Source organism: Manacus vitellinus, unplaced genomic scaffold (assembly GCF_001715985.3).
Source record: "Manacus vitellinus isolate BGI_N305 unplaced genomic scaffold, ASM171598v3 scaffold_14_pilon, whole genome shotgun sequence".
NCBI lineage: Eukaryota > Metazoa > Chordata > Aves > Passeriformes > Pipridae > Manacus > Manacus vitellinus.
The window spans coordinates 8,582,954-8,608,466 of NW_021939063.1; the positions used below are offsets into that span (position 1 = coordinate 8,582,954).

Sequence of the window (25,513 nt, forward strand, 5' to 3'; positions counted from 1 at the left end):
TTCCACTTGTCTGTCCTGTGTTGTGAAGCTGCTTTTTCAGTGCTGTGGAAACGAAGTGAAGTTTTCACTCCAAAATTCTCTAGACATTTGTCCATAGATTCGTTTATCGGTTTAATATTATACATGTTTTATGTTTTCCTTGTGCAAAAGCGAAGAAAATTAAACAGCATCAGAAAACTGAAGCCCACATGAAAATATTGGACTTTATTCTGCATGTTTGAAGGCTGTCAGAGCTGGGTAGTTGTGTCATTTTCTGGGATGGTACCTTAGATCCTGGGGCAGTGATTTTTCTCTGCCATTTGCAGCTGGTGGTACCTTGGGAACTCCCGTGGTTGGCAGCAGCAAGGCTGAGTTTATCACAGCAGCTTCAGAAGGTCACTCTCAATCCAGAAACTTGCTGGCATTTCTTGCTGCTTCTTCATCCCACACCCAGCATACCCAATGAGTGACCAAAGACAGAAACTGAGAAAAGTTCCCTAAGAAATACCACGGGAGCAGTGTGGTGATATGTGCAGCCAGCCTGGCTCACACCAGGCATTTGGGGTTTAGTATCTTTTTTCAGTCTAGCAGTTTCTCACCAATAATGGCCAACCTCACCTGCATCAGGATGAAGCCCTGTTGTAGGTAATAATTACAATAACCAGCCCTCTGGACACATTCCTTACTGCTCTGTGATGTTTATTTAATCTCTACAGTTATCACCGTGGTTCTTTCCAAATAGTTTTTGGTTTGGGGTTGTGAGTCTGGGGTTTGTTTGTTTGTTTTATATTTCCTGTTACAGCTTTTAATACTAAGGTTATAAACAACCTTCAGGTTGGGATTTGGAAGACAATTGAGAGATCAGCCAAACAGCTTTGTATGGGTTGTTTTATATGGTTGTTTCTATTTAAATTCTGAATTTCAACCCTCCCAGCACCATGAAAGGGTTGATCAGCTACTGTAGCACGTGTTAATACACTGCTGGTGACATGTCTGAATTTGTTCCTCCTCTGTCCCATGCCTGACACCAGGAGGTCCCATTACCCGATTGACCTGCTTCCTCACAGAACAGATCTTTCTGATGTAGGTATGATTTTAGGTGAGGAATGTCCAACAGAGGTCTGAGTGCTGAGCTGGTGCCAAGCAGTAATGGGGCAGAATTACTGCATTTGTTTTGCCCTGCAGTGAGTTAAAGCTCAAACAGCCTGGCATCCAGCAAGCACTGCACTGTCTGCTGCATCCTGGGGAAACAGGAGGGTATAAGTGATGCTCAAGTGAACATTATGTTGCAATGATGTAGTTGTGCTGTAAACCTTTTCATCTGTCCTGTGTTTTAATTATGCTGCAGAGCTCCCCGGTGAGGCAGCTAAAATGATATATTAAACTTATTCCATCTGTCAGAAAACAAAGCCACATCTTTGGAAAAATGCAGTGCTATCATTTAAAAGCAGCACATGAAAACATGATAAAAATAATCTGATGGCTGGTTAAAAGGTGAGAGAGTGGGGTGTAAATTAGGAGGGACATTGTTACTTCAGTTGCAATTTGCCCAGGACGTTGATGCCAACCTGTGTTTATACAGAACAGAGGCCTGGGATCTAATCTGGGAAGACCAGGAATCAACACTTCAGCCTTATGGCTTTGGTGAGGGTTTCCTAAGTCTTCCTACCTTTTTAGCTGTAACTATTAAGTTCCACATCATTCACCTAGCTCATGTTATTATGCATATAAATCTCTGGGTGGAGAGTTGGTTAATAAATGAGCTTTCTGCTTCTGTAGAAAGCTGGATGTGACAGATGTTTCACCTCCAGCCACATTGTGATCTGGGGCCCTCTTCCACTCATTTTCAGGGATTTTTTTTGTCTCTTGTAGCTTATCAGTGCCATATGTAAGCTCTGGGGACATGTAGCAACCTTTCACCTCTCCTGCCATCCTTTTTAGGGTGAATTAACATTGTTCTGCATGAACAGATGAGCCTAATGAGCCTGAGTGGTGAAGGTGAGCTGTTCTCCATGCTATGTTCTTTAATCACTGCAGACTTCCACATTCAATCCCCATAAGCAGTAATTGCTCCTTATGGCTCTGAGACAGGCACGAATAAATGTATTTTTGGCCTGTTCAGGCAAAGTTGCAGCATAGTAACTCTGGGGGGGATCCCAAGAGGGATCCCACATGTGTACCATGTGACATGTATGAAAGCTGGAGGAGCTGAGCATCTCACAGGGTGAACCTTTGCTGCCGATCCACAACTGCACCAGCATGTGCTTCGTGCAAGTCCTGAAACCTGAAGCTTCTCCTCAAAAAGCAGAAGCCTTTGAGATATGATGGACTGTACAAGTGCCAGGTTAGACTACTCAGGGCAGTGTCTGTGAAGGGGGCACTGAATCAAAGTGCCCTGTACTCCAGGGGCCAGGCTGGCTCTTTGCAGCAGTCCCATTGGCCAGGTTTCTTTTCCTGGACTTCACAGTGACTTGCTGCTTATCTTCAATAACTCGTGGTTAGTGGTGTGACTGTGGGCAAGCCATTTCACCTTGTTATTTCCTCTCACACCCCCTGACTTGTCTTGTCTGTTTAAGCTGAAAATAAAATGTTTCTTCAGGACAGTGACTTGTCTCTTAGGATGTATTTGTTCAGCAAGTACAAATAAGATCAAGGCCCCATGGCTGGGGTTTCTATGTGCTCCCATAACATGAATAATAAATAAAAGCAGAGGTAAACTGATTGTGTTAGTACCATTTATGTGCAGAGGTGTTATTAAATGAGACAACAAAGGAATACAGTAGGAACATTCCTAAGCATTTCAGTAAAAAACAATGATTTCAGAATAATTTTGGGGGGATTCAAAGAACAGATGTCTATTTGCAACTGATGCAAAGATTGCACTGTGCTTCTGTGGTAACAGCAGTGCATTAAATCTCATATATGGCAATTCTGTTGTTACTGTTTTAGCAATAGTAAAAAAAAATAAAAATTGCTGCTTTTCTTGAGATAAACACAAAAGGGCTCCTCACTATCCAGAAGGGTTTGACAGAAGCTGAAATTTAAACCTTTGAGTATTGTGTTATCTGCTTCCACAGAAAGACTGCCTCCTTTCCCTCTGGGACTTCTGATCCCAGCCACTCTTTTAAAACCATGCATGGCTGGATGCTAATGTTGCTATCTGTAGGCTTTGAAGTGATTGAACTCCCACCAGAACGTAGATTTTAATCATCACTTTGATCTGAGGCTCTGCTACAGAATCAGTTACAAATGTGTCTCAAATCTGTAAACCTAAAATTGTGCAGGACTACTGCATGTCACCTATTTCAGAAACAGTGCAAATGATGGTATTTGTGAATCAAAGTAAAATCCAAGGGGAAATGTATGGAAAGTTACTAGAGACTCTTAAATAATCTCTATCTATTTGTCCTGTTCTGTTTCTTTAGCTAGAAATAAGAAAACTCTAAAGACATTGTCAACTTTCTAAGTGTTTACTTCCAAAGTAGGAAAGAAAAACCAAGTTCCACTTAGGACAGCTGTCAAAACACTGATATTGTTGCATATGTTTATTTTTCACTGAAAGGATATTTTTTTTGAGTGTTTATCATCAGCCTACGTCCACCTATCTGACTTCTGCAGTGAAACTTCCAGCAGTAACTGCACAAGTTGAATTGGTCCAGTGCTGGTTATCTCCTTCAAAGCTGCCTTAGAGTTCATTCTTGTCTCCACAGAAATAACTCCCAAAGACCCATTTGAGGACTTGAAGTAAGTCACTATGTCTAATGAGCCAAGTTAAAATTTTGTATCTGATCAGCCTCAGAAGTAAAGGGTGAAGGGTTATGTGCTCAGGGTATTGCTACCTACACAAATAAAGCCAGGACAAAGACATATTTTCACAAAACTTTTCTTAGTTATAGAAGCATGGGGGTTACTTACCACTGCAGCAGGAAGAAACAGACTTTTCAAATTAGTTCTTTCCTTGGAAAATTCATTTTGTTGTAACTGAGCATGTTTGCGTTGCAAAGAAAAAAGATCATTATTGCGTGAAGGACCTTTCATGTTATGGTTGAAACAAGGCAGAAAGACATGAAGGACATGCTCAGCAAAGCAGTAATGTTATTTGTTTAGGGATGTTCCTTGAGGCATTCTGGGTGGTAGACAGGCATGCAGTTTACCATTTAAAAGAGGTTTATTTCTACTTTCCCAAGTTTGTAGTCGAAAGCCATCAAATGGATAGACATGCTATATTTTAAGTTTTCTGTAAGGATTTTGATGTATCAGTAGCATTAAACAAGGAAATGATGGAGGGGATCAGAAATGGGAAACTGGGTACACTTGTGTCTACCTGACTCAGACTTTTGGGCAGCTGAGTGACCTCTGTGTGAAATCAAGAGCAGAGTCCCAAATGACTGTGAATGAGACACTGGTTCACCACTTCATTCCAAGGTAGGAACCCTGATGTAGTATCTGCATGTTGTTGTGCCAATCTGTCTGATTCAAGTTGCTTTTTGAGGGAGAGAAATAAGACTGTTAGGCAGTTGGGACATGATGTGAGCATAGACTCTACTGTGAGAAGCCCTTTCTGTCTTTTTTAAAACTAAACCCTGAAGTTAAAAGAGAAAGGAACAACTGGTGCCAGTGCATCCCAAAAAACACCACATTAAATCCTGACTAATTCTGTCCCTTTGTGGAATTATTCTGGATTTTCACTGCTGTACCCAAGAGGCAAGATCAAATTTTGGGTCAGTCACTTAGGATTTCAATTGAAATACTGCCCATAGCAAAAAAGGTGGAATGAGTATTTCGACTGGCATCAAATAAGCCTTCCTGTTTTATAATACATATTCCAGTTCTTTTGTCTTCATCTTAATGGATTTGGCATTCCTCTGGTTACAGTTTTCATGTTTTATTTTACTGAGTCCTGGTTTAAGGTCAGCCATATCATCCTTGTTGCCCAAGGGAAGAGAAGACAGTTTGGAGCATATTCAGTCATCTGATTTTGTAGAGAATGCAGCATTGCTGTTCTTTAGCTGAGTCTCTATAATTCAAAAAAAGGGGGAGAAATGGAAATAAGACATAGCTATATGACAGAATATTTAGTTTTGGGAAATGCTTCCTCTCAGCTGTGACATTATCTGTCAGTATATTCCTTATAGTCTTCATTTCTTTATTCAATATATTAATCTTTTTTTTTTCAATCATCACTAAGTGACTTTAAAATGAATGTTTCACTTTCTGTTATAATGCCAGAAAAAATAATAAGTGGAAACCTGATCATTATTAAAATTTCTGTTAACATCTTCAAATACGACTTGCTTTATTATTAAATTATTAATATTATTATATTAATATTGCAGCAGCATTTGAAATAACTGTATGTGCCATACAGACACAGCCTCAGTTCTTTTGAGTGCTCCACTCCTTTATTGGGAAGCAGTGTAGGTAACTATAGTTAGTGTTATAATTGAGCTTAGACAGGCAAAGGAGGCATTGCTGCCTTGCCTTATGGAGGGACACTGGGACACAAGGAACACGCTGAAATTTAAAGGTTCACCATTCTCATTAGAGGGAAAAAAGAAAAAGGGTGATACTTTGGCTCAAATGTTTTTCAAAAAAAATTATACTGAACAGGAAACTATCAGTACAAATAAGAATTCAGAGTACCTTTATCTTCCATAATTTAATTTTGTTGTATTTATAGACTTGACAGTGAATTCTGACTGTTGAGAATTGAAAGGCATTGCCCTAAACTTCAGATAGTGAGCTCAAGGAGCCTTTCAAAGAAAACAAACACACGTGCACACAAGAAGCAATATAGTTTAAAGGTTAGGATTTCTTCTCAATTTCAAGTTTTCTTTGTATCTTTGCCCTAGTATGATTGTGTTCCCCAGCTAACACTGTTTACTCCCCAAATACTCCTGTGAAGGACATACAGCCCCCTCAAGTTGAGCTGGCCTTTCACAGACTTAGGTCTGATGGACTTGGTAAATGAACCCTGTTGAACATGAAAGAGAAAAAACAAAACAACAACAACCAAAAACAACAAACCCCAAAAGTCTTTTCTGTCCCAGTTGTTCCCATGTTGGACTCAGCATTACAGCTGGCACAGGCAGCATGCAAAAAATTGCAGGATCTCTGCAAAAAATGTGGAAAACAGCAAATATCAGGAGGTGTCTCAGAAGGTTAAAAAAAAAAGAAGCATATTGCTCATTTGGACTCTGGTTTGGTAAAATCTCTCCACCTTTGCTGTCAAATCTGACTAGGCTCAGTGGATAACATGCTGGACACAAGAGGTTGCTACCAAGTGTTGAGGTGTAAGCTGATCCTTTAAAGTAGGAATGCAGCTGTGCTTGACAGACTGAATTTGTTCACTTGTTGTAGAGGAGGTAGCTGTTGTGTTACAGTTTCCCATCCTGTACTAATAATACGTAAACGACAGTTACTCACGTTTGTATTCAGTCAAATACAATCAATAGACATCTGTTTGTGCATGAATGACTGTACACTGGTACCTGTTTACTGCTAATTAAACTTCATTAGTGATTAGTTTGTCTTCAGAAGGGGAAAAAACCCGCTGTAATTATGGGCTAGCATATTATGTGGTCCCATATTTTCCCTTTTCAGAACTCGTATTCTAACAGGACCATTAGTCTGCACTACATTTGTCTGTATTTAAGTGTAACTACATTTCCTTGAAAAGACCATCTGTTCATAAAGACCATCTTTTTCATGCTCCCTGCAGTAAACTTTAGAGAGTGGTAGAATTAGCAAAGGACTGTATTTAAATGAAAATATATGTGGATTGGAACTAGGTAAAGCTGTTCTGCACACATTAGAATGGTTCTGTGCTGGAAAGATTGTAATTATCTTTCTCCTTTGCTTTTACAGACTTTTTAATCTGCACTGCATTTTGCCACCTTTGACTGGGTAATTTTGTTCTTTCTACCTACACCTGAATGGAATGTACCAAGTGGCAAATTACTTGAGCAGTGATTGTGGTGAAGCTAGTTTTACTTCTTAGAAAATGAAGCACTTATATTTTCATTTTGCTTGGATTGATCATAAGTAGTCACATTATAAACCTGCAGTGTAAAGGTCTGAATTTCACCCTACCACAGCAACACTAAGTGCTGCTTTATTCTCCAGATTGTCCTGCTGTCGAGTTAGGTAGTATTCAGTTTTAGAGTGGTCTGGATGAACAGCAGCTTGGTCTCCTTTAAATAAATTATTCTGTTTAGTTTAATCCTATGCATAAACTGGAAGAGTAGACTAAACTGAGTGTTAGTAAGACAGAACACCACCATCAAGTTATCCCTGAAAGACTATGAAATACCTGCAGTGAGGTTAGCAGTATAAAAAAAAAAAACGCATGGAAAGGTTGTAAATGTTGTAAATGTTTTCATATTGCACAAAACAGATTTAGTATTTCTGCTACTTCAATGCAGATTATGCAAATACAGCCCTTGAAGACTTGCACAGACAGAAGAATGGCAATAGAGAGCAAACAAGATAACATTCTTATCCAGAATTCAGACAAGAGGATAAATGTTAGCTCCACACAAGAGTTAAGATAAACTTTTTTGGTTTTGTTCAGTGGTTTATTTCTTATACCAACTAAAGTGTATATACAGGGCCTTCCTTAGTAACCTAAGCAAAGCACACAATAATTGCAACCAGAAATAATGAGCTGGGCAATGCTGAAGTACTTGGAACGCTGCTAATTTTTCCCCCCAAAGATGAAGGGAAGATTACAGAGGAAATCCTTGTCATTAGCTAATTGCTTCTTCTCAAGCAGTAAGATCAGTGTAACCACCAGCAGGGAAATCATCTGGCCTATTGAATGAGCTCTACTGAATTGTCTCACAGAAGTAAATTTCTGTATATGAGACATAAATACAGGTCTGTTGTGTGGAGCACCTACATGACAGCTCTATTCTGTGGGAGTTATCAAACCTTCAATATCAATAGGACCTACTGTGTACTCTTATCAGAAGTATATGTATCTCTTCTGTGACAAGATAGCCCTGTGGGTCAGAGAGATTGCCAAACAGTTTTACTGTCTGTGTCCTCCACATACTGTTATCTAGAGGAGCTTCACCTAGTAGAGGAGTTTTGTATGAATGCAAAAAGTGTTTCCATTTTGCTGGAAGAAATAATTCCTAGTAAAGTATGCAGGGTTAATGAAAAAAAAAAAAAAGACCTGTGAGTCTGCCTGATTTGCAGCTCAGGGGTGCAAGGCAGCACTGGTCCAAAAGCCCTGAGACTGGACTGCAACCCACACTCTGGACATGCCAACAGTGAGTTCCTGTTTGTCTTCAAAAGACTGTAGACAGATCCATAGCTGGAGAGTGATGGGTTTTCTAGTGAGAGAGGATCTGCTTTGTCACTTCCATGACTGACAGGAGGTATTTTCCCCCTTTTAAGCTGGGAATATTTTCCAAGGCTTTTTTTCTGTAAGTGTGTTGATGAACTACGGTAACAGAGCGTGTGCTAACGAGGTGCTGTGTTGCTACATATATTAGGAAAGAGAAAAAACCACAATCAGCATTCAGATTTCCTCAAATACCCTCTACCTGTCTGTTAATACTACGCCAGGAATGCAGGGATCCTAACAGTGAAGAAACAGTGTTAACATCTTTGGATTCGTTCAGATTTTACATTTATGTTTTGATGATACATAAAATTGGCATGAAAATTGAAAATTATTAGAGTTTTGTTGGTTGTTCGATTGTTTCTTTTTAAGAATGGCATAGCTGGATCAAAAAGGGAGGGCACGGGTAATGGTACTTAAGAAGTGCAGATGGATCTACTGAAATTACAAATGTCTGTATCTGAATATGCAATTTAAACACTATGGAAAAGCTTAGGAAGTGCTGAAATAAAGAAGGGCATCTTTTTGCATTACAAAGATAGTAGGCCTGACTGTGTATGCTGCTGTTCAGACTGTGCCTGCAAGGAGTGTGTAAACAAGGGAGGTTTAGCAGGAATATGTCCTTGAGCTTGCTTTCAATTGCTTGGCATTACTAAAAGCCGCATCCTTTCTCTGATATGAATTACAAAAATCTAAATCAGCATAAAACAAACTATACACCTTTTACTTCAGTTACCAAGCTGTCTATTTGTTTCTCTTTACCGTGCTGTTCTGCCCCCATTGTGCTGGTGATGATCTTGAGAGTGTTTTCAGTTGTGACTCTTGTTGCTGTTTGATGCCTTCTTGGTTCTTCAGACTTGGAGATAACATTTGTTTAATGCTTCTGAAGTTCTCTGTCAAGTGTCTCTGCCTGCAACTACAAAAGAGATTCAGTCAAAGATTGCTTCACACTTGGCTTATTACAATTCCCTTGCAAAAGACCCCCTGTTTTTCTGTATCTTGCCCAAATGGGCTGCTCAGTTTATACTGCTGATTTTCATGCTGCTCAGGTGGTCCAATGTTACTCAGTTACACTGTTTGTCCATTTAACTCCAGTGTAATTTCTATAGTCTGCAGATGGCTTTTAATACCCACTAGATAATGGAAACACCCTGCTTCTATGTTCTCATTTCTGGGCACTTCCAGTTGTTTGTTCTGTTTGTGTGACAGCATGTTGCAGGTCTCTGCATCCTTTTATTTTTGTAACAGTTGTTCATGAAGGGGAGGCAGCTGCTGAACTTTCACAAAAGTGGTGCTTGTTTATTAATGGCACATGTTTATTAGCTCTGTTTAGGAGAGGTGAGAAACACAAGGATTGTTTTGTACAAATGTGCACCAGCAGCCCCCTTGTCCTTCTCCTGCTGTCACCGTAGGACCTCCATCCTATAGCAACTTTGCACATAGGGGAGAATTGCAATTACATGCCCCAGAAACATCTCTACAAAGTTGATCCTCCACTCTACATTGCATAAGCAGACACCTTTGCAACAAATCCTGCCCACCTTTTGTGTTTTCTTTGGAGTAGTAGCAGTATTGCTCAGAAAACACCACCTGTAACAGGAAAAGAAATCAATATGATATCAATGCAATCGTTATTAAACTCAACTTCTTAAAGCTAGCATGAGATTAACTGAAACAAATCTGAAAGCTGAAAGTTTGATATTGGTGTCCTAAATCAAATTAAAATTGAGCTAGATTTGAGCACTGCATAAAATGTTATTTATATAAGTTACATATTCAGTTAAATCTTATCTGATTAGTTTAATCTTACTTGATAGCACCTCAAATTTTCTAATTTAAAAAAAATCCAATGTTCTTATTTAATGAATATAGCAATTAAATCTAATGCTATGTTATGATTCATGGGATCATTCCATTAGGATTTGCTGTGCTCATATACTGGATGCAAATCATTCTTGCCAGAGATGGGTGAATTATTAGTGATGTGCAAAAAGTACTATGTTTAAAGAAAGTTAGAACTGTAAAATTAAACTCTGAAGGATTAGGAAAAGGCAGAATTAAGGCTGCCTGTGTAGGTTTAATTTGGAACATGAATGTGATACAGTCTTAAAGAACTGATCACAAGCTGCTACTTTATTCTGTGCACAGGGTGGACAAGATCAAATGTTTATTTTTATCTGCATCGTTCAGTGTGAAGTTCCAGATGCCATCCAAACTCTGCCCTGAATACAAGGTTATTAATGTCCTCTGAGCTTTCACACAGAGCCTCTCAGCAGAGTATCTGAATGTCTCTGAAGCATTAATACATATATTTTATACTTTAAGTAATGCTCATTCTCTTTGGGTGACAACTTAGCTTTAGAGCTTGATTTCTTTTGCATACTTAGCAACTTAAATGACAGATTCAGCTCATGGCTCTTAGAGACTACAGTTAAACTTGTCATTGCTCAGGATTTCTGCAGACCAGTCCAGAGTATTTCATGTGGATGCCCAGAAGGTGACCAACTGTGAGATGTTCTGGCCGAGGTGACTTTCCAAGCCAGTACAAAATTTTGGCAGAGACAAGGATAAGTTCGCTTCTGTAAAGTGCTGTTTGATTACCTTATCCATGGGTTTATCCTTAACATTTTTCTTGTAACAAGTTTTATGCATAATTTGCTGTGCTTTCTCAAATGTCTCTACCAGATAGGGCAAGGACCATATTGCAGAAAGCCTCACTTAACCTCAGTCTGCTGCTGGAACTCTCTTGAGCTTGGCATGTTATCACCCTTATCTTAAAACAGTATTTTCACTGTTCTTGCCTTTGACTAAATGTTTTAACTGATAATTAAGTATCTATGCTGTGTTGCTTATCATCATATAAACTGATGTAAATTTAATTTTCCAAAGTATAGCTGGTTCAAAGCCAGTGGGGATCCTGGTAGAGAGTCTCCTAGGAATAGCCCCGTTATGAAAACACCCAGTATACACTGCAGCTGTTGAACTGGATGCTAAATAACCTACCAGGCTTTCTTGAAAACCTGCTCATCCCTGGTGTGAGCACCTTGAGGACCTAATACTCTGTAGGATCACTTGCACCAGTATCCCCTCTTTAAGCGTGTCATGACCCCTGGCAATGCTCTTTTACAGGTTTTTTTCAAGGCTTGTTGGGTCTTGGATTGCTCTGAAAGTGTGTCTTTGCTCTTTAGGAGGACTGCATCCCTCTGGCTTCCTTTCCTACCTGGCTGTGGTGCAGGGTTGTTGTTGGCTAATTTGATCTATTATGCAGCTTAGGGGGAACTTAACTGAGTGGCACATTTTTTCTGTATTTCGAAAGGCAGGAGAAGTACAGTTAAAATTTCCATATGCACTCTGTAAAGGCTGAGGATGGGAAAACTCCAGCATTGTATTTGAGAAGCACTGGGATTAAATTATGTCATTTGAGAACTCATTAGCCTGTCTTTCAAGTGTATGCACTTTGGGGAATAATCATCTTTCTTCTCCTGCTTTGCCTTTAAGTTGCTCGAGTGTCATATCTCTCATGCCTAGGAACTGCAGCTTTATGGCACTTTGGATTGGATAAACCCCCTTAGCTTTGAAATGTTAAATCCTTCAATTAGTTCGAGTTGAAGACTAAAGGCCAAACATTTCAAATGTGGGCACCTGAAGTCGACAGGAGCTGCAGGCATTCATCACCTCAGAAAATCAAACCAATCATTTAGGGAGCTAAATTTAGATGCAGATACCTTGCTTTTGCCAGCCCAGTTTAATCACTGAGTCCTGTAGTATTACTCTGGATCTTATGGTTTTTTTCCTAGTCTTTTTCCCTTTTGTTCTGTTTTCCTTTTCCCTCCAGGAAAAGGCTGGAATTAAGTTTAGATATTCATGTTATAATGTCCTCTTGTCTCTCCCATCAAGTTGCTCCCTGACAAACAGATCCGTCCCACTCCTTGTGCTAAAAGCAGCTATTGTGTTCAACAGTCTAAAGCCAAAGTAGGCCCTAAAAAATTGCTTAGAAAGGTCTACCTTAACCTACCAAAACCAAATGCTCATTTTACATTGTCTGGGTGAACCTGTGGCCTGTTTTTCTGTCATCAGCCACTATTCTTCCAAGATGTACTTTCTGGTTATCAAATACATCCCCTCTGGTCAGGGCGGTCAAAAAAAATCTGTCTTTCTAAATCTTCTATTTGAAATTTGTTTGGGCACTATGAAAGCTATTACCCTACTCGTTAGTTTTGACTTACTCCACACTTTTGAAGGAAATAAGGGATCAAGTTAGGGTTGTGTAATTTGGACACCTGCTTTTAACTGCCTATACACACGGAAGGAATTGATTTCTTTAGCTGGTTTTCTATCTGAGTGAGGTAGCAGAACAAGTATGGACAACTGAGCAACAGTGACTTGTGCAGATTTAGGTGCCCGAAAAAGTAAATCCACAAGCAAAGAGAGTTTTTGGAGATTTGTATTCATAAGGTGAAAAGCTTCTGAAAGAATGTAACAACTGTGGGACTAAAGTGCCTTTCCATTGCCATGATCTTCTGCTTCTGCTGATTGTGAATGCTGAAAGTCTGCTCTGCTTCCCCAGGGTCCTGAGACAAAATTCATTGTCAGAACTGGAAAGGCAGAAAACTAGCAAAGACAAAACCCCAAACAAACAAAACTCTCAAACCCCCAAACAAAGAAAGGAGATTTCTTAATTATAGTTTACCCTAAGCAGATGTTAACAAGTCTATTTAAACCTTTACAGGCTGTAATCTGCTGCCGGCCTCCTGTCTAAGTTGGTGTTTCCCTGATCAGCTAATTCTGCCCTGATTAGCATTTCAGAATTGCAGAGGTTTTGTCAAGCATAGCTTCAGGAGCTGTTTTGGAATACCCCTTTGGATGGCTGGTTTTTGTGAGCTGCAGATTACAAAGGACGATTTCTCAGCCTACTCCTTTATATTTATTCTGGCTTTGATTCGACGTGAGAAATGATTCATGACATAGAAATGCTGCTCATTGTTGAACCTCACACAGTTGCACTGCCACGGGTTGGATGGTCTCAGCCTTGCTCATTATCCTGCTGCAGTCCCATCAAGAGCCCACTTGCTCCCTGAGTCCTCATTCCTTGGAAGGACAGTACCTGTTTCTCTGGGGGAACAACCTCCCTTAAGAGGCAAAGACAAGTTTTGTCTGTGCTTTCTGTCCTGTATCTCCCCACCTTTTCCCTCTTGTGGAGTGGGCAGGGATCTGATTCTCTGCTTGGAGAAGTACAAAACTGAGAGCTTGCTTCCTCATAGAAATAGAGGCAGGGGGATTTCTTTAAGTTATTTTCAAGTTCTTAAGAAAAATTGGGAAAAAACTTCCCCTTAAAATGCCTGTTCAGATGAGGATTTTGGTGTAACTTAATTCAGTGCAGTTTGTTAGGTTTTTTTCTTTCTGGAGAAAGAAAGTCCTTTTTTTTCCCAGGCCATGTTTTGTGTGGTGCTTCCCTAAAGGCATCTTCTTTCCTTGGGCTTGCAAATATGGACTTCTTCCTTTCTCATGCCTAAGGATATGGAGTATTTCATCCCCATCTTCATCTTCTTGTGCTCTCTTTGAGCCAATATAAGAATATTTTATGTCCCTGATAGTACCATGTGGTGCTTTCCCACACCTCCTGCTAAGAATCACTGTTGCTTGTGGCAGTTCTCTCTGGAGAATATATTCTTATCACCCGATAAGAACTTATTTTTCCAGAGTTATCATGGTTCTTTTAATATATATTGGTCTTTTTTTCCTTTTCTGCAGCAGTAGCAAGAAGGTGTTTATTTGCTTGACTGAGTTTGGTATGATATAGAGGTAAATGTTCCTGGCAATTGAGGTACCAATGTAGGAGTCTGCATAGTGCTACTTTTAAGTTTGTCTTCATTTTACTTCTCTGAGATTAACATCCTGTGATGATAGAAGATTTTTGATAAACAGGCATGGGGATTGATCCCAGTTGCTTTACAGTTTTGGATAGATTGAACTAGAAAATAATTCCCTGTGAAAAGGGCCTTGACGTGTCTCTAACATAATCAAAGAATAGCTTCTGAAGTGCCTAAACACCATTTGGAAAAGACATACAGGTAGAAGTTTTCATGAGAGCTTAAGATAGATGAAACAGGGTTTTCAGAACTGATTGGCTATAATGCAGGTGGCTAATTTCTTTGAAGTGTACTGAACATTGAAGTGCTTTGAAAATCTGACAAGATGTGTTGATGTCAGTTGCTGCACGTTGCAGAGTGAGTTTAGAAATTTGGCTTAAGAGCAACAGTTACCAAAGATGAAAATAAACAGACTTATTTTGGCCATTTTTTCAGATGAGTTGTCTAAAAGAAAGCTCTTAAGTGAACATTTATAATGGCTGAATTTGTGATTTGATTTTCAGAATATCACCTTGCACTCTAATTGTTGCTTTGCATGCCTTAAGTTCTAAAATACAGGCTAGTTCTGTTCATGTTGTTTATCAAATTTTGATGTAGTAGGAATGCCAATGGCATCCACCCTCTAAGAGCATAGCTCTCACCTCAGCTTCCTCCACTGATTAATTTTTAAGCTGAAATTCAGTTTTATTTTTATGTTTACAACCTGAGCTACAAGGTTTTGTATTTATTGCATTCGTAATCTGCTGAGATGCTGAGAGACTGCCATGGTATGATTCACACAGCTGAGGCTTTGCTTACTTGACTATGTCCAAATCATAGCAACAAGGATCAAGCTTATCCCCGATGCACCTCCTGGAAGCTGGGGCCATTCTGCTGGGGAGCAAGAAGAGCTCGTTAGTTGTATCCCTGTGTAATTCCTGTTGCTGCTGCTTATTGGAGAGTCAGAACTACTGCATCCAGAATAGGCCCCCAGGAGCGTTGCCCTTCACCTTCTAGAAACGTGGCCTCATTTAAAAACTCTCATCTCTGCTCCACAGTCCTGTGGGGGGTGTTCTGGCTATAGGGGGGCACTGAGCTTCTGGTGCTGAAGAGAGGAATGAGCAGTTGGCACCTCTTAAATTCAGGCCTTTGCTCCTGGAGAGCTAAAAGAAAACCAAAGACTGATCTGGAGAGCTTCAGACTCTTGGAGATAACAGAAGGTTTGAGGGGAATTTTGGATCAAGTCCAGTCTTAGCTGACCCCATTTGCTTATTCCTAGGCAGCACATACTCTGAACATCCCTTGTTAGGAGTGCAGGCTCCATTTCTGGAGCAGCAGCTTCACACTGTACAACTAGCACCTTTTTTTTTTTTCTTTTTTAATGTGTAAGTGGCCTGAAATTTGGAGTGGCTAACTCTGCTAATTATATGAAACTCTTTAATGTGATGCTGGAGGTGTTAAACAATCGTACCTGCATTAAATATGCTGTGCTTATGCAAACGTGGCACACAGATTGCAAGTTTTAAAATTTATCAGGCAGACTAATTATTTAAATGTGAGCTATAGGTTACATAAATAAATAGCTCTCCCTCAGTAAATGGTAAGGTGTCATGGTGTTAGCCACGTGGTTTGTAGCAGAGTAGAATTAATGTTAACACTTCTGAGGCTTTCATTCTCTGATTACTAATTCTTTCGATGTTGGTAGATGAACTGAATTTATGAAAGTTTTGCCTGCCCTCTGGGTCCCTATTTTGTATTCCTGGTGCATTGCAGCCTGCTTTTGACTCTGGCAGCAATGTTGGATACTAAAACCATGGATAACTCAGGCTGCCTGCTCAGCTTGTGGAGTGAGGTAGATCCAGACCAAACAGGGAGCTTCTCCTGGGGCAAGATCTCCAGACCCTCAGCTCCTGTAACCTGGTCCTTCAGCTACAGAAGCAGCCCAGTTGCAGTTAGCAGTATTTATATCATAGAGAAATTACATAGAATTGCATATACCAAAAAATGGAGATCACTCTGTTAATGACTAGCCAAGGTGAGCTCCTCTCTTTTTTCTGTTATTGGTATGCTGCAGGAAAGATGCACGTGTGTTCACACAGAGGCACAAAGTGGTAATATGCTGCCTGCAACTTTTTAGGATGCTTTTTGAGTGCAGAGTTATGAAAGCTCCAGAAAATCTTATATGAGAAAAACTGCTCTAGCTAGTCAGAGAGAGTTTCATTAAAGTTTCTTGCTGTTATTAGTTTTAAATTCACTTACGTCTGCTTCAGTTTCATTTCTGGAGGCACCTGCTCTGGTGGTTTTCTGGCAGAAACAACTGCAGAGGGTGGGGAGTTTTAGGTGACAGGCTGTATATTCCTCCTTGGTCTCCTAGAGTTGGTTTATTTTTTTTCCTCTGGTCATGCTAATTCACACCCAGCTTTCAGAATGAAACTTGAGCGGGCATCCTTCCCTATCTGCCCCAATTCCCACTCCTTCTTTTCTGCTGCCCCAGCCCAGTAGCCTGATTTCACAGAACTGGAAACCGGGTGAGTGTTTCACCCTTCATTTAAAGGGAATCTGTGGGTCTGGTGCTGCAGCCTTCAGTGGCTGTTCTGTCAAACTGCGGGGAAGGTGCTGAGGAGATTGCTCAGCACTTCATGGCATGTGCTCAGCCATTTCCAGACTCCCAGCCCAGGCACTGCTCTCCTGCAGCAGTGCTTTGTATGGGGGCCTTTGCCCATCTGTTTCATGGTGGATTTAGGAGGAGGATCCCGGTTTCATGGCAGTCATTCAGCAGCAATATCTGCATTGCAATGTCTCCAGTGGAAGCAATCGGATCAACTCAGTTAGTGCAAGGGATTAAAAGAAGCCAGATGCTCTCTTAATGGACAAGCATAAGGTGAAGTTGCGAACTCGGCCTTTTGGGGAAATTGAAAGCAGTTTAGTTCAGGTTCAGCTTAAAGGGTTGGGAAAGAAATTGTCTATTAGTGTCAAACCAGGCCGACTGCACCCACACCGAGCTCGCAGATGCTCCATGCCCGCCAGGCAGAGCTGCCCATTAACCTGCTGGTGATGTGAGGGCAGCACTTTTCCCACAGCCTTCCTCAGCCTTGTGGAGACACAATCTGGAGGTGCCTGAGCAGCTTCTCCCAAGACCAGCTCTCAGACTGGTGCAAACAGGGCACATCTGTACGATGTGGTCTCTTTGGTCTGAGCCAGACTCTGCAGGGCTGCTGTTTGCACCTCATCCCACCAGCACAGGGCTGGAAGGGGAGTAAGGGCAGGACTTGATCACCTTAGCAACCCCTTGAAATCACTCCTGGAGAACACATTGCACCTGGTTTAGGCTAAACAAATACTTTCCCAGCCCTTGGAGAAGAGAGACAGAGGGAGACAGGTTGTGAGCCTGAGTTGTAAGCTGCCCTTAGCTCTGATCCCAGGACAGCAGATCAGCATTCAAGGCTGATGATGGAACTGTGCTGTAACCTCTCACAGGTAACCTTTGTGTTCAGTGAAAATGCAGGTTGCTCTGCTAGTCTTTTCCTAGTCCATGGGAAGGGAACAGACACTAATAGCAACCTCAGCTCCTTCTGTTTTCATTTCATTCTATGAACAACCACTGGTGAATCATGAGACTGCTGTTAGGGCACAGTTTCAAGCCCTGCATAAAGTTACAATGTTTAAATTTATTAAATTCCTTCACTACTAAATATTTCCTAGAAGAACTTCTTTCTTTTTTTCTTTCTTTCTTCCTTTCTTTCTTTGAGCAGTTTTTATACTGCCAAGGTGTTGAGGTGCAAGCATGGAAAGCCATATAAATAAGACCAAGCCAGCTGCACAGGTTTTGCACACTTTAATTAAGTTGTAGGGCTTCAAATGAATTTGGCTCCAGTTTCTGATGCTTCCATGCCCTGTATTCTGTTCCAGTGTGGATGTTAAATCATGCAGAAATGGAGCGTGACCTAACTTTCATGTCAGTTGATCTGGCTGTAGCTGTTTTTGTGTAACTAATTTAAAAAGATTGATTGTTGGTTAATTACATTAATGAACTGAACCAACATGGGCACAGACCAGAGCTCAGCAGTCTCCTAAACAGTCATTAAGAATAGACATCTATCTTTTCACCTGCTTGTACAGCCTCCTGTTGGGTGGCAGAGTGTGTGGAATCGTAATTCTGAAGGTTAAATGACTTAGGGACGTAATCACAGACTGTTCACCTCTGTTACCCTTCTGCCCATATGGCCCTGCTCGTCACAGTCAAAGTCCATTTGGACAAACTGTCTGTTGAAAGGTCTCCAGGACAGCAAGTCTGGTGGTTTCAGCTGGGTTCCTGGCAAACGCCGGCGTGCATCACAAATCCACCAGAGTTCCCTGTTGAAAGGATTTTGTGGATTTAAACAATTTTGAAATAACTTCTTTCCCAACGAAGGTAATTCATGCTTATCAAGGTGAAAGTGTACTAAGCAGAACAGTTCACTCTTCTCTCTAGCCAGCTCATGAATATGAAGAAAGATTAAATCAATAATACATTTCTGTAATTAAATTGGTAAGTTAAAACAATCGAGTTCTTGTTTTAGCAAACAGCCAATGCATTTCTCTGTGTTTGTCATGCTGGCCTTGCAGCCATTCACCACATTTAGGTAGAAGCTGTGCAAATGGTGCACAGCCCACACAAGGGCTTACAAAAGAAGTACTTTAAGAAGTTAAAAAAAAGTTTGAGACAGGGACATTGGTACCTTTTCTAACCTGATTTCAAAATATTACACAGTGAATAAAGGCAAAGGAATGTATTTTATTTTATTGTGAAGTTAGTGGACATACTGTTATGTATCCATTGCCATTATGAGCACATCTGCTTCCCAGATTTCACCAAATCATAAAGGACTTAAGCTGAAGTTCGTAAGTGTTGCCACTGGCTTGAGCAGAAGGGAAACTGGAGCAGGGCTAGATTTTGTGAAAGATGGTAAGAAAAATCCTAGTTATTTGGGAAGACAAGAATGAAAGTACTTTTGCACTGGTGGCCTGGGAGAATATGTTGTATAGATTGTTGTCTCTTCAAAGGTGTCAGTGCTGGTGCTCTGCCAGGCCTGAACCCACAGCCATTGCAGGGATTTCAGTCCCTTTGGGGTCATATTGTAGGTGCCCTATGAAGTCTGATTTTCAAGGAGGCTGTTTACTTTCATGAAACCATTTTGTATCCCAAATTCAAAAGCGAGTGAGGGAAGTAAGTCAAAGAAAATGACCTGCAGTCATATGCTATATGCTGAAAATCTGCTTTCCTGATTCTCAGCTCCCTCACTGGTATGCCCTTGAAATGGTTTGAGGTAACAAGGGAGAAGGTGGATTTTTGGAGACTGGTACTGCTTCCCCATTGTCCCAGAGATATCTCTGTACTGTTGAGGGGTGAACAGCTGAGCAGCTGCATAAGGGATTTCAGGCATTGGTTCATGACACCTTAAATTACTTTAAATGAGAGGTGAAGAAGTTGTGAAATGACACATATGCAAATGACGTTAAATTATGGTTTTATATAAGATCTTCTGTTTCAACCTAATTGAAAGACAGAGGCCACTGCTGCAGGAGGAAATTATGAAAAAAACTATTCTGAAACATAAAAGTGTTTCTGATCAAGTAAAATTCTGTTTCTGTTGAATGTTTTATTTTGTTCCAGTCACATAAATTACCACCTTTGAAATACTAAAACTCCCACAATCAGCTTTTTATAACAGAAAATAATTTACATTTAAAAGGTTTAACTGAAGCAGCTAAACCTTAGTGATGAATGTGCACATTCGACAGTAAAACAGGGAAACAGCCCATGTTTTGGAGCCCATAGCTGCTATATATAATTTTAATATTATAAAGAACTGAATACAGACTAGTGAGTGCTGTAGGTATGCACAGAGAGATTTGCTAGTTCTTGGGAAATGTATTCTTAAGGGTATAAAATGCCTCAGTACTGACACAGAGCCTTGGAAATCTCCTTTAGCACTGATAGATACTGTGATGAGAAGCACTGTGGCTTGAATGCATTTCATTCTCTGCAGGAAGTTATGAGCTTGGTCACATTACCGTCACCAGAAACCATTTCTTTCTCCTTGCAGTAGCACCTCTCTTCCATCTTGTGGTGGGTTTGCCCTGGCTGGATGCCAAGTACCCACCAAAGTCCCTCTATCACTCCCCTCCTCAGCTGGACAGGGGAGAGAAAATATATAGAAAGGCTTGTGGGTCACAGTAAGGGCAGGGAAAGATCACTCACCAAGTACCCTCATGGGCAAAATAGACCTCAATTGGGAAAATTAGTTTAATTTACTACCAATTAAATCAGAGTAGGGTAATGAAAAATAAAATCTTAAAACCACCTTTCTCCCACCACTCTTTTTTTCTTGGGCTCTGACCTCCCCCCCCCAAACCTTGCCGCAGCAACCCAATACACATCTTTAACTAATTAAAGGGGAGACAGAGACAGTATTTTAATTATGCAGTTACTGTGTTATGATTCTAGAAAAGGTTGCAACAGTTGTCTAAAAAGGCCACAAAATAGCCACAGAAGTTAGAGATAATGATTTCCCTCTCAGAATAAGGGTAACTGGTATGTAAGGCTTGTCTTCCCCCTGCCACATCCATTCCTGATTTATCTTCTCTTCTTCTCCTCTACTCCCTGCATTAAAGGGGGAGTGGGCCATTGCTGCTATAATGCTCTTATTCCCTGCTAGTGCAGAGAAGATATATTTCAGTTTTATGCTCTCCTCAAATGTACTCAGACATATGGAAGAAATATCTTACAGGTGTTTGTATCATTGCAGATACTCCTGAGAATTAAAAACCCTCTGTATTCCAACAACAATCTTTCCCTCGACCTTAGTGTATTTTACATCTCAGCTGGGAGGCTGAGTCCTGCCATTACTGGAGTCAGTAAGAAAATAGGTGGAAGTTTCAGCAAAATGGGGATGAGACCCTAGATATTAATTGTGGGGCTGTAGGGCCCCGTTGTGGGAGAAGCTGTGCACAACTTTGTACAGAACAGCACTCAGCACACTCTGATGCAGCCGGATGTTTCTTGACATCTCCAAGATTTGCCTGGGGATTTGATCCTTCCTCTCATTAATATCAGAAAGTAAATTAGTGTTATATTGCCCTTCATATCAGACCTTTCAAGGGTCTCCCATCCTTTTAATTTAGACTGGGTCTCTGTGGAGAAAGCCCAGTAATAACACACCGGTGTGATGATTAGTAAGCACATTCTACATAATTACAGTGTTGGCATCTCAGGGGGGAAATGAAAGTTTGTGCTGTCCCTTTAACGGGACAATTTGATAATCCTCTTAGCATTTTCTCTTTTGGCTGATAATATTTCACACAATTTTACTTTGTAAAATATTCCTAAAGGGAGGCTTAAGCAATAATGCACAGATTATGGAAATGACTCTCATTAAGTATAGGGAGAGACTTCGGCAAAGCCGTGAACTGCTTCAAAACGTGTAACCCCCATTAGGAGCTTCATTTAAATGTTTATTCACAGAGCGGTAAATGTTTATTATAGAACACTGTATTGAAACATAAATTAAAGAACCCTAATTATACATATCACAAGCGTTCAAACAATATGCATTTATCAAGACTTAAGTAAAGATCAGAGGTGAGGGGAAATGCAATTTCTTTTCATTTGTGTCTCAGCAACACCAAATTTGCACAAAAACACCTGGGCAAAGACACATGACCTCAAGGCAGGTGCTCTCCAGCTGTCCCTAAGCATGCACCACCTTCCTGAGTAACTTTGGAGGTTCCTTCGTTGGTCTGTGCATCACCCTTCCTATCTGTAAAATGGCTGGGGGCTGCCAGGGTGTCAGGTTGGTTTTGCAGTTCTTTGGTATTCAGGGAATAGAAGATGCTGTGCAGGTCTCACAGTGCTCTGATCATTGTGTCACTGATACATAATCCAGGAAACACAGTGTAGCAATTTCCCCATCATGGTCCTTGGCTGGATGGAGGTGATGTTCTTCCTACTGATTCCCAGAGAACAGTGGTTGATGCCCCTGCAGCTCTGCCCATCCCATCCACTGTAGGTGCTGGGGAGGGGATGGACACTGAATAAGGGCAGGTAAGAGGAGCTGGTGGTGGTCCTTGGCCTGAACCATGCGTGGACCCTCATTCCTAGAGTCAGGACATACCCAGTTCAGAAGCACCATCCTACCTTTATGTCCATTTAGTTTATTCATTTGCTGCATTTCAGAGGATCTCTTAAGAGATATCCAAGAGAGGTACATTTGGATCAACACCTCCAACAAACATGCTTATTTCCTTCATTATTATGCCAATTTTTTGGGGTTTGGAGCTGAGAGGAAGGTGTTAACTAAAGTTGCCTTCAGCCATGGAAGTTATAGCTACAGATATCAAGCAGGTTTAAAAATCTTTCTGTCCTTGTTTTCATTAGGTGTACATCCCTTTTCTAGCTCATCTGCAGCTCGTCTTTAAAACTTCATAGCAGTTGACCTATGCATTATTTATTGAGAATGCTGAATCTGCACATTTCTCAATCTACATGTTTGAAGATGTACTCTGCTGCAAGTCCCCACTTGGTTTGGTTTCTGATATATTTGCAAATTCTCTCCATTTTGTTGCTTTCCAAAGTACGCGTTTTCTGTGCTGAGCAAGTATCTTGATACTTACTCTTGCAAAGGCAAATCCATGGCATCAATATTGGTAGGGATCATTGCAAAGCTTTATTTTTCCTCCTAATGGTATGTGTACAGCACAGTGAGATGCAGATGTACACAAGTGTCTCCTGAAAGAGCCCTCACACTCCTGCACGTGGACAGCCTCGGTGACCTTCTCTCCCAAGACTTGTCCCAGTTTCTTGTTTTCTCTCTTTGCACTCTCTTTCTGCACAACATTTTTGATTCTCAGAATGTTGACTGCTGTCTTTGTTCTATCAGTAGCTTCAGCCCTCCCTGTTCTCCAGTGGCTCTTCTAGTCCATTCCCAATGCACTTCTCTGATGTTTCCTCTGCTGCTGCCCTGGGATTTCCGAGACAGATGTGGATTTCCCTGTCGTTCCCTTCCAAGCACCTCTCTGTCCCTCTGCACATCCCGCTCTCCAGTCTGCCAGTCTGTGCTGCTCCCTTCCACTTGTGTCACATCCTTATGGTTCTCATGATGGCAGGAAAGCAAACCTCAGCTTTGTGTCTTAACAAACCAGAGCCAAAGCAAAGGTGTTACAAGCGTGTGTCAGTCCGTGCAGCCTCCTTGTGTTCGGAGCAATCCTCACCTCCAGCATGGCAGAGCTGCCAGCCGGTGAGGAGATGCTGTGTGTCTGTGTCTGTACAGCCTCGTGCACGAGGATTTAGTGAAGCTGGAAAGGAAAGTGCTGATTCCTAGAAATGGGGCATTTTTGAAGAAAATAAATTGTTTCAAGAAGTTTCCGGTCATGTCTTATTGTTTTATAAAAATTAGGTCCTTTAAAGTGGTCTGTCTTTGTGCAATTTATAACTCCTGGAAATGGGAATAAAAATAGTTTTAATTCTGGCAATAATTTTGAAAGCTGTGAAAACTGAGTGTTTTCATTGACCAAAACCCTTTCTTTTCCTAATGTTGGATAGGACTTTTTTATTTTTTAATTTGTTACTCCATCCCAACCCAATACAGGACTCGGAAAAGCGTCAAGAACTCATAAATACTCAGTGAATAGGAATTGCTTTCCCATGAAGATGTCTTTGCCAGGACCTGCAGGTCAAGGGCCCTGGAGATGGGCTTTCATTGCCTAGAAAGAGCGACTGTACCAAGTGTGCTGTGTCTGGGTGACGCGCTGGATTTTCGGGGACAGCAGAGGGAGCGCTTTCTGTTAACGAGCTGTGGATATACAGGCAGGGCTTTCCATGGAATAATTCTGCAACAGGGATAATTGAGCAGTTAATCAAGAATAGCAAACAAGGGCTCCATGGAAGCCCAGTTTACAGGGAGGACAAAATTGCCCTATTTTTCACGTGGCTATCTCTGTATTATGGTTGATTTTCTTTATCGCCCACTAACAGTCTTACTTGGAGAATGGTTATTAGTTTGGAATTTCTACAGTTAATCTGGTAGTTTAGAAGAAGCATTATCACAGGCTCCTGTAGGAAGCCCATGTCTCTGTAATGGACAGGGGACTTAGCAGCAAGCAAGGTCTTATCTGAAAACCACTATCCTTTTTTCCAGCAAACTGGCTGATGGGGGTCTCCTGGCTAGTAAGTCTTGCTGCCTGCAGCCACTAATGCCCTTCCTACCCTTCCTCCTGCCTGAATACAACAGCAGCAGGGACATTGGAGTTTACTCTTCCTGGCCCCGATGTCCCTCTGTGCCCCAGATCACGGCCTTTCCTGACCTTGCTGCACCATGAGACCGTGGAAGCCCATGACTACCAAGCTTCATCTCCATAGTAAGAATGAAAAGTAACAAGGGAAAGCATTAGGGTGCTGAAAGGCATCTGGTTTTGCTATGTGAAAGCACAGCTCAGCCATGTATTGCTTTTGCAGGTGTAAGGGGGAGCAGCCCTTCCTCTGCCAAGTTTTTGGCAGCACCCATGTCCTCAGGGTTGTGTGACCCTTTGTCAGTTTTTATGTATTCATCCTATAGCCACATTTATTGCTAATAGACCCTGGGTGCGTGCTGAGGAGCTCTTGTACAGGCTATTATCTCCCTTTCTGCTGGAAGCTGAGCTTTGTTGCTCTGCTAACCAGCACAGCAGCTGAGTGAACACAACATAATGTTCATGAATTATTGCAGGCAACATCCATGTCCTCCCTTGTGTTGTGTGGCAGGGTCATCTGCTCTTCACTATTCTGGTCTACCCAGGAAATCTCCTTCACTGTCTATTTTTGTCCAGTATTTTCACTTTACATCCGGTGCAGTGGTGACACATTGGTTGTTCGACCATAATTCAGTATATAAACCCAGCTGTAACCAGGAACATTGCTTTCTGCATGGCCTTGAGTGCTGGAGCAGAACTCACCTTACCTGAATGTGTGTTTTTCCAACAATGCACAGGCTCCATTTTTTTTGGCTGAGACTTTTCTGAGCATTCTGCAGCCCTGGTTCACTGGAGAGCGACATTAGATGTGTAATGCCTGTGCCATGGCTGGATTTTGGCAGTGGTGGGATGAGCGTGCTCCAGAGTGCCCACAGGCAGCCTCTTGCTCCCACAGTCCTGATGGGACTGCAGGGCTCGAGCAGAGCATCCTCTCACTGCAGTGGGAGGTCAGAGACATCACATGCTGGCTCTGACTCGTGAGTTCCCTGTGGCACTACAGATTTGTTCCTTGCAGTATGTTTTCTAATGGTCTTGTCATTCTGGGTATAAAGGTCTTGATTTGCATCAT

At 41.3% G+C, this 25,513-nt stretch overlaps 1 protein-coding gene across 1 annotated transcript in view; it reads left to right on the top strand.

Moving 5' to 3' along the window:
• FHIT (fragile histidine triad diadenosine triphosphatase) overlaps positions 1-25,513 on the top strand; it is a 543,072-nt gene that overhangs the window by 428,933 nt on the left and 88,626 nt on the right. The gene's annotated exons all lie outside the window — the stretch shown is intronic.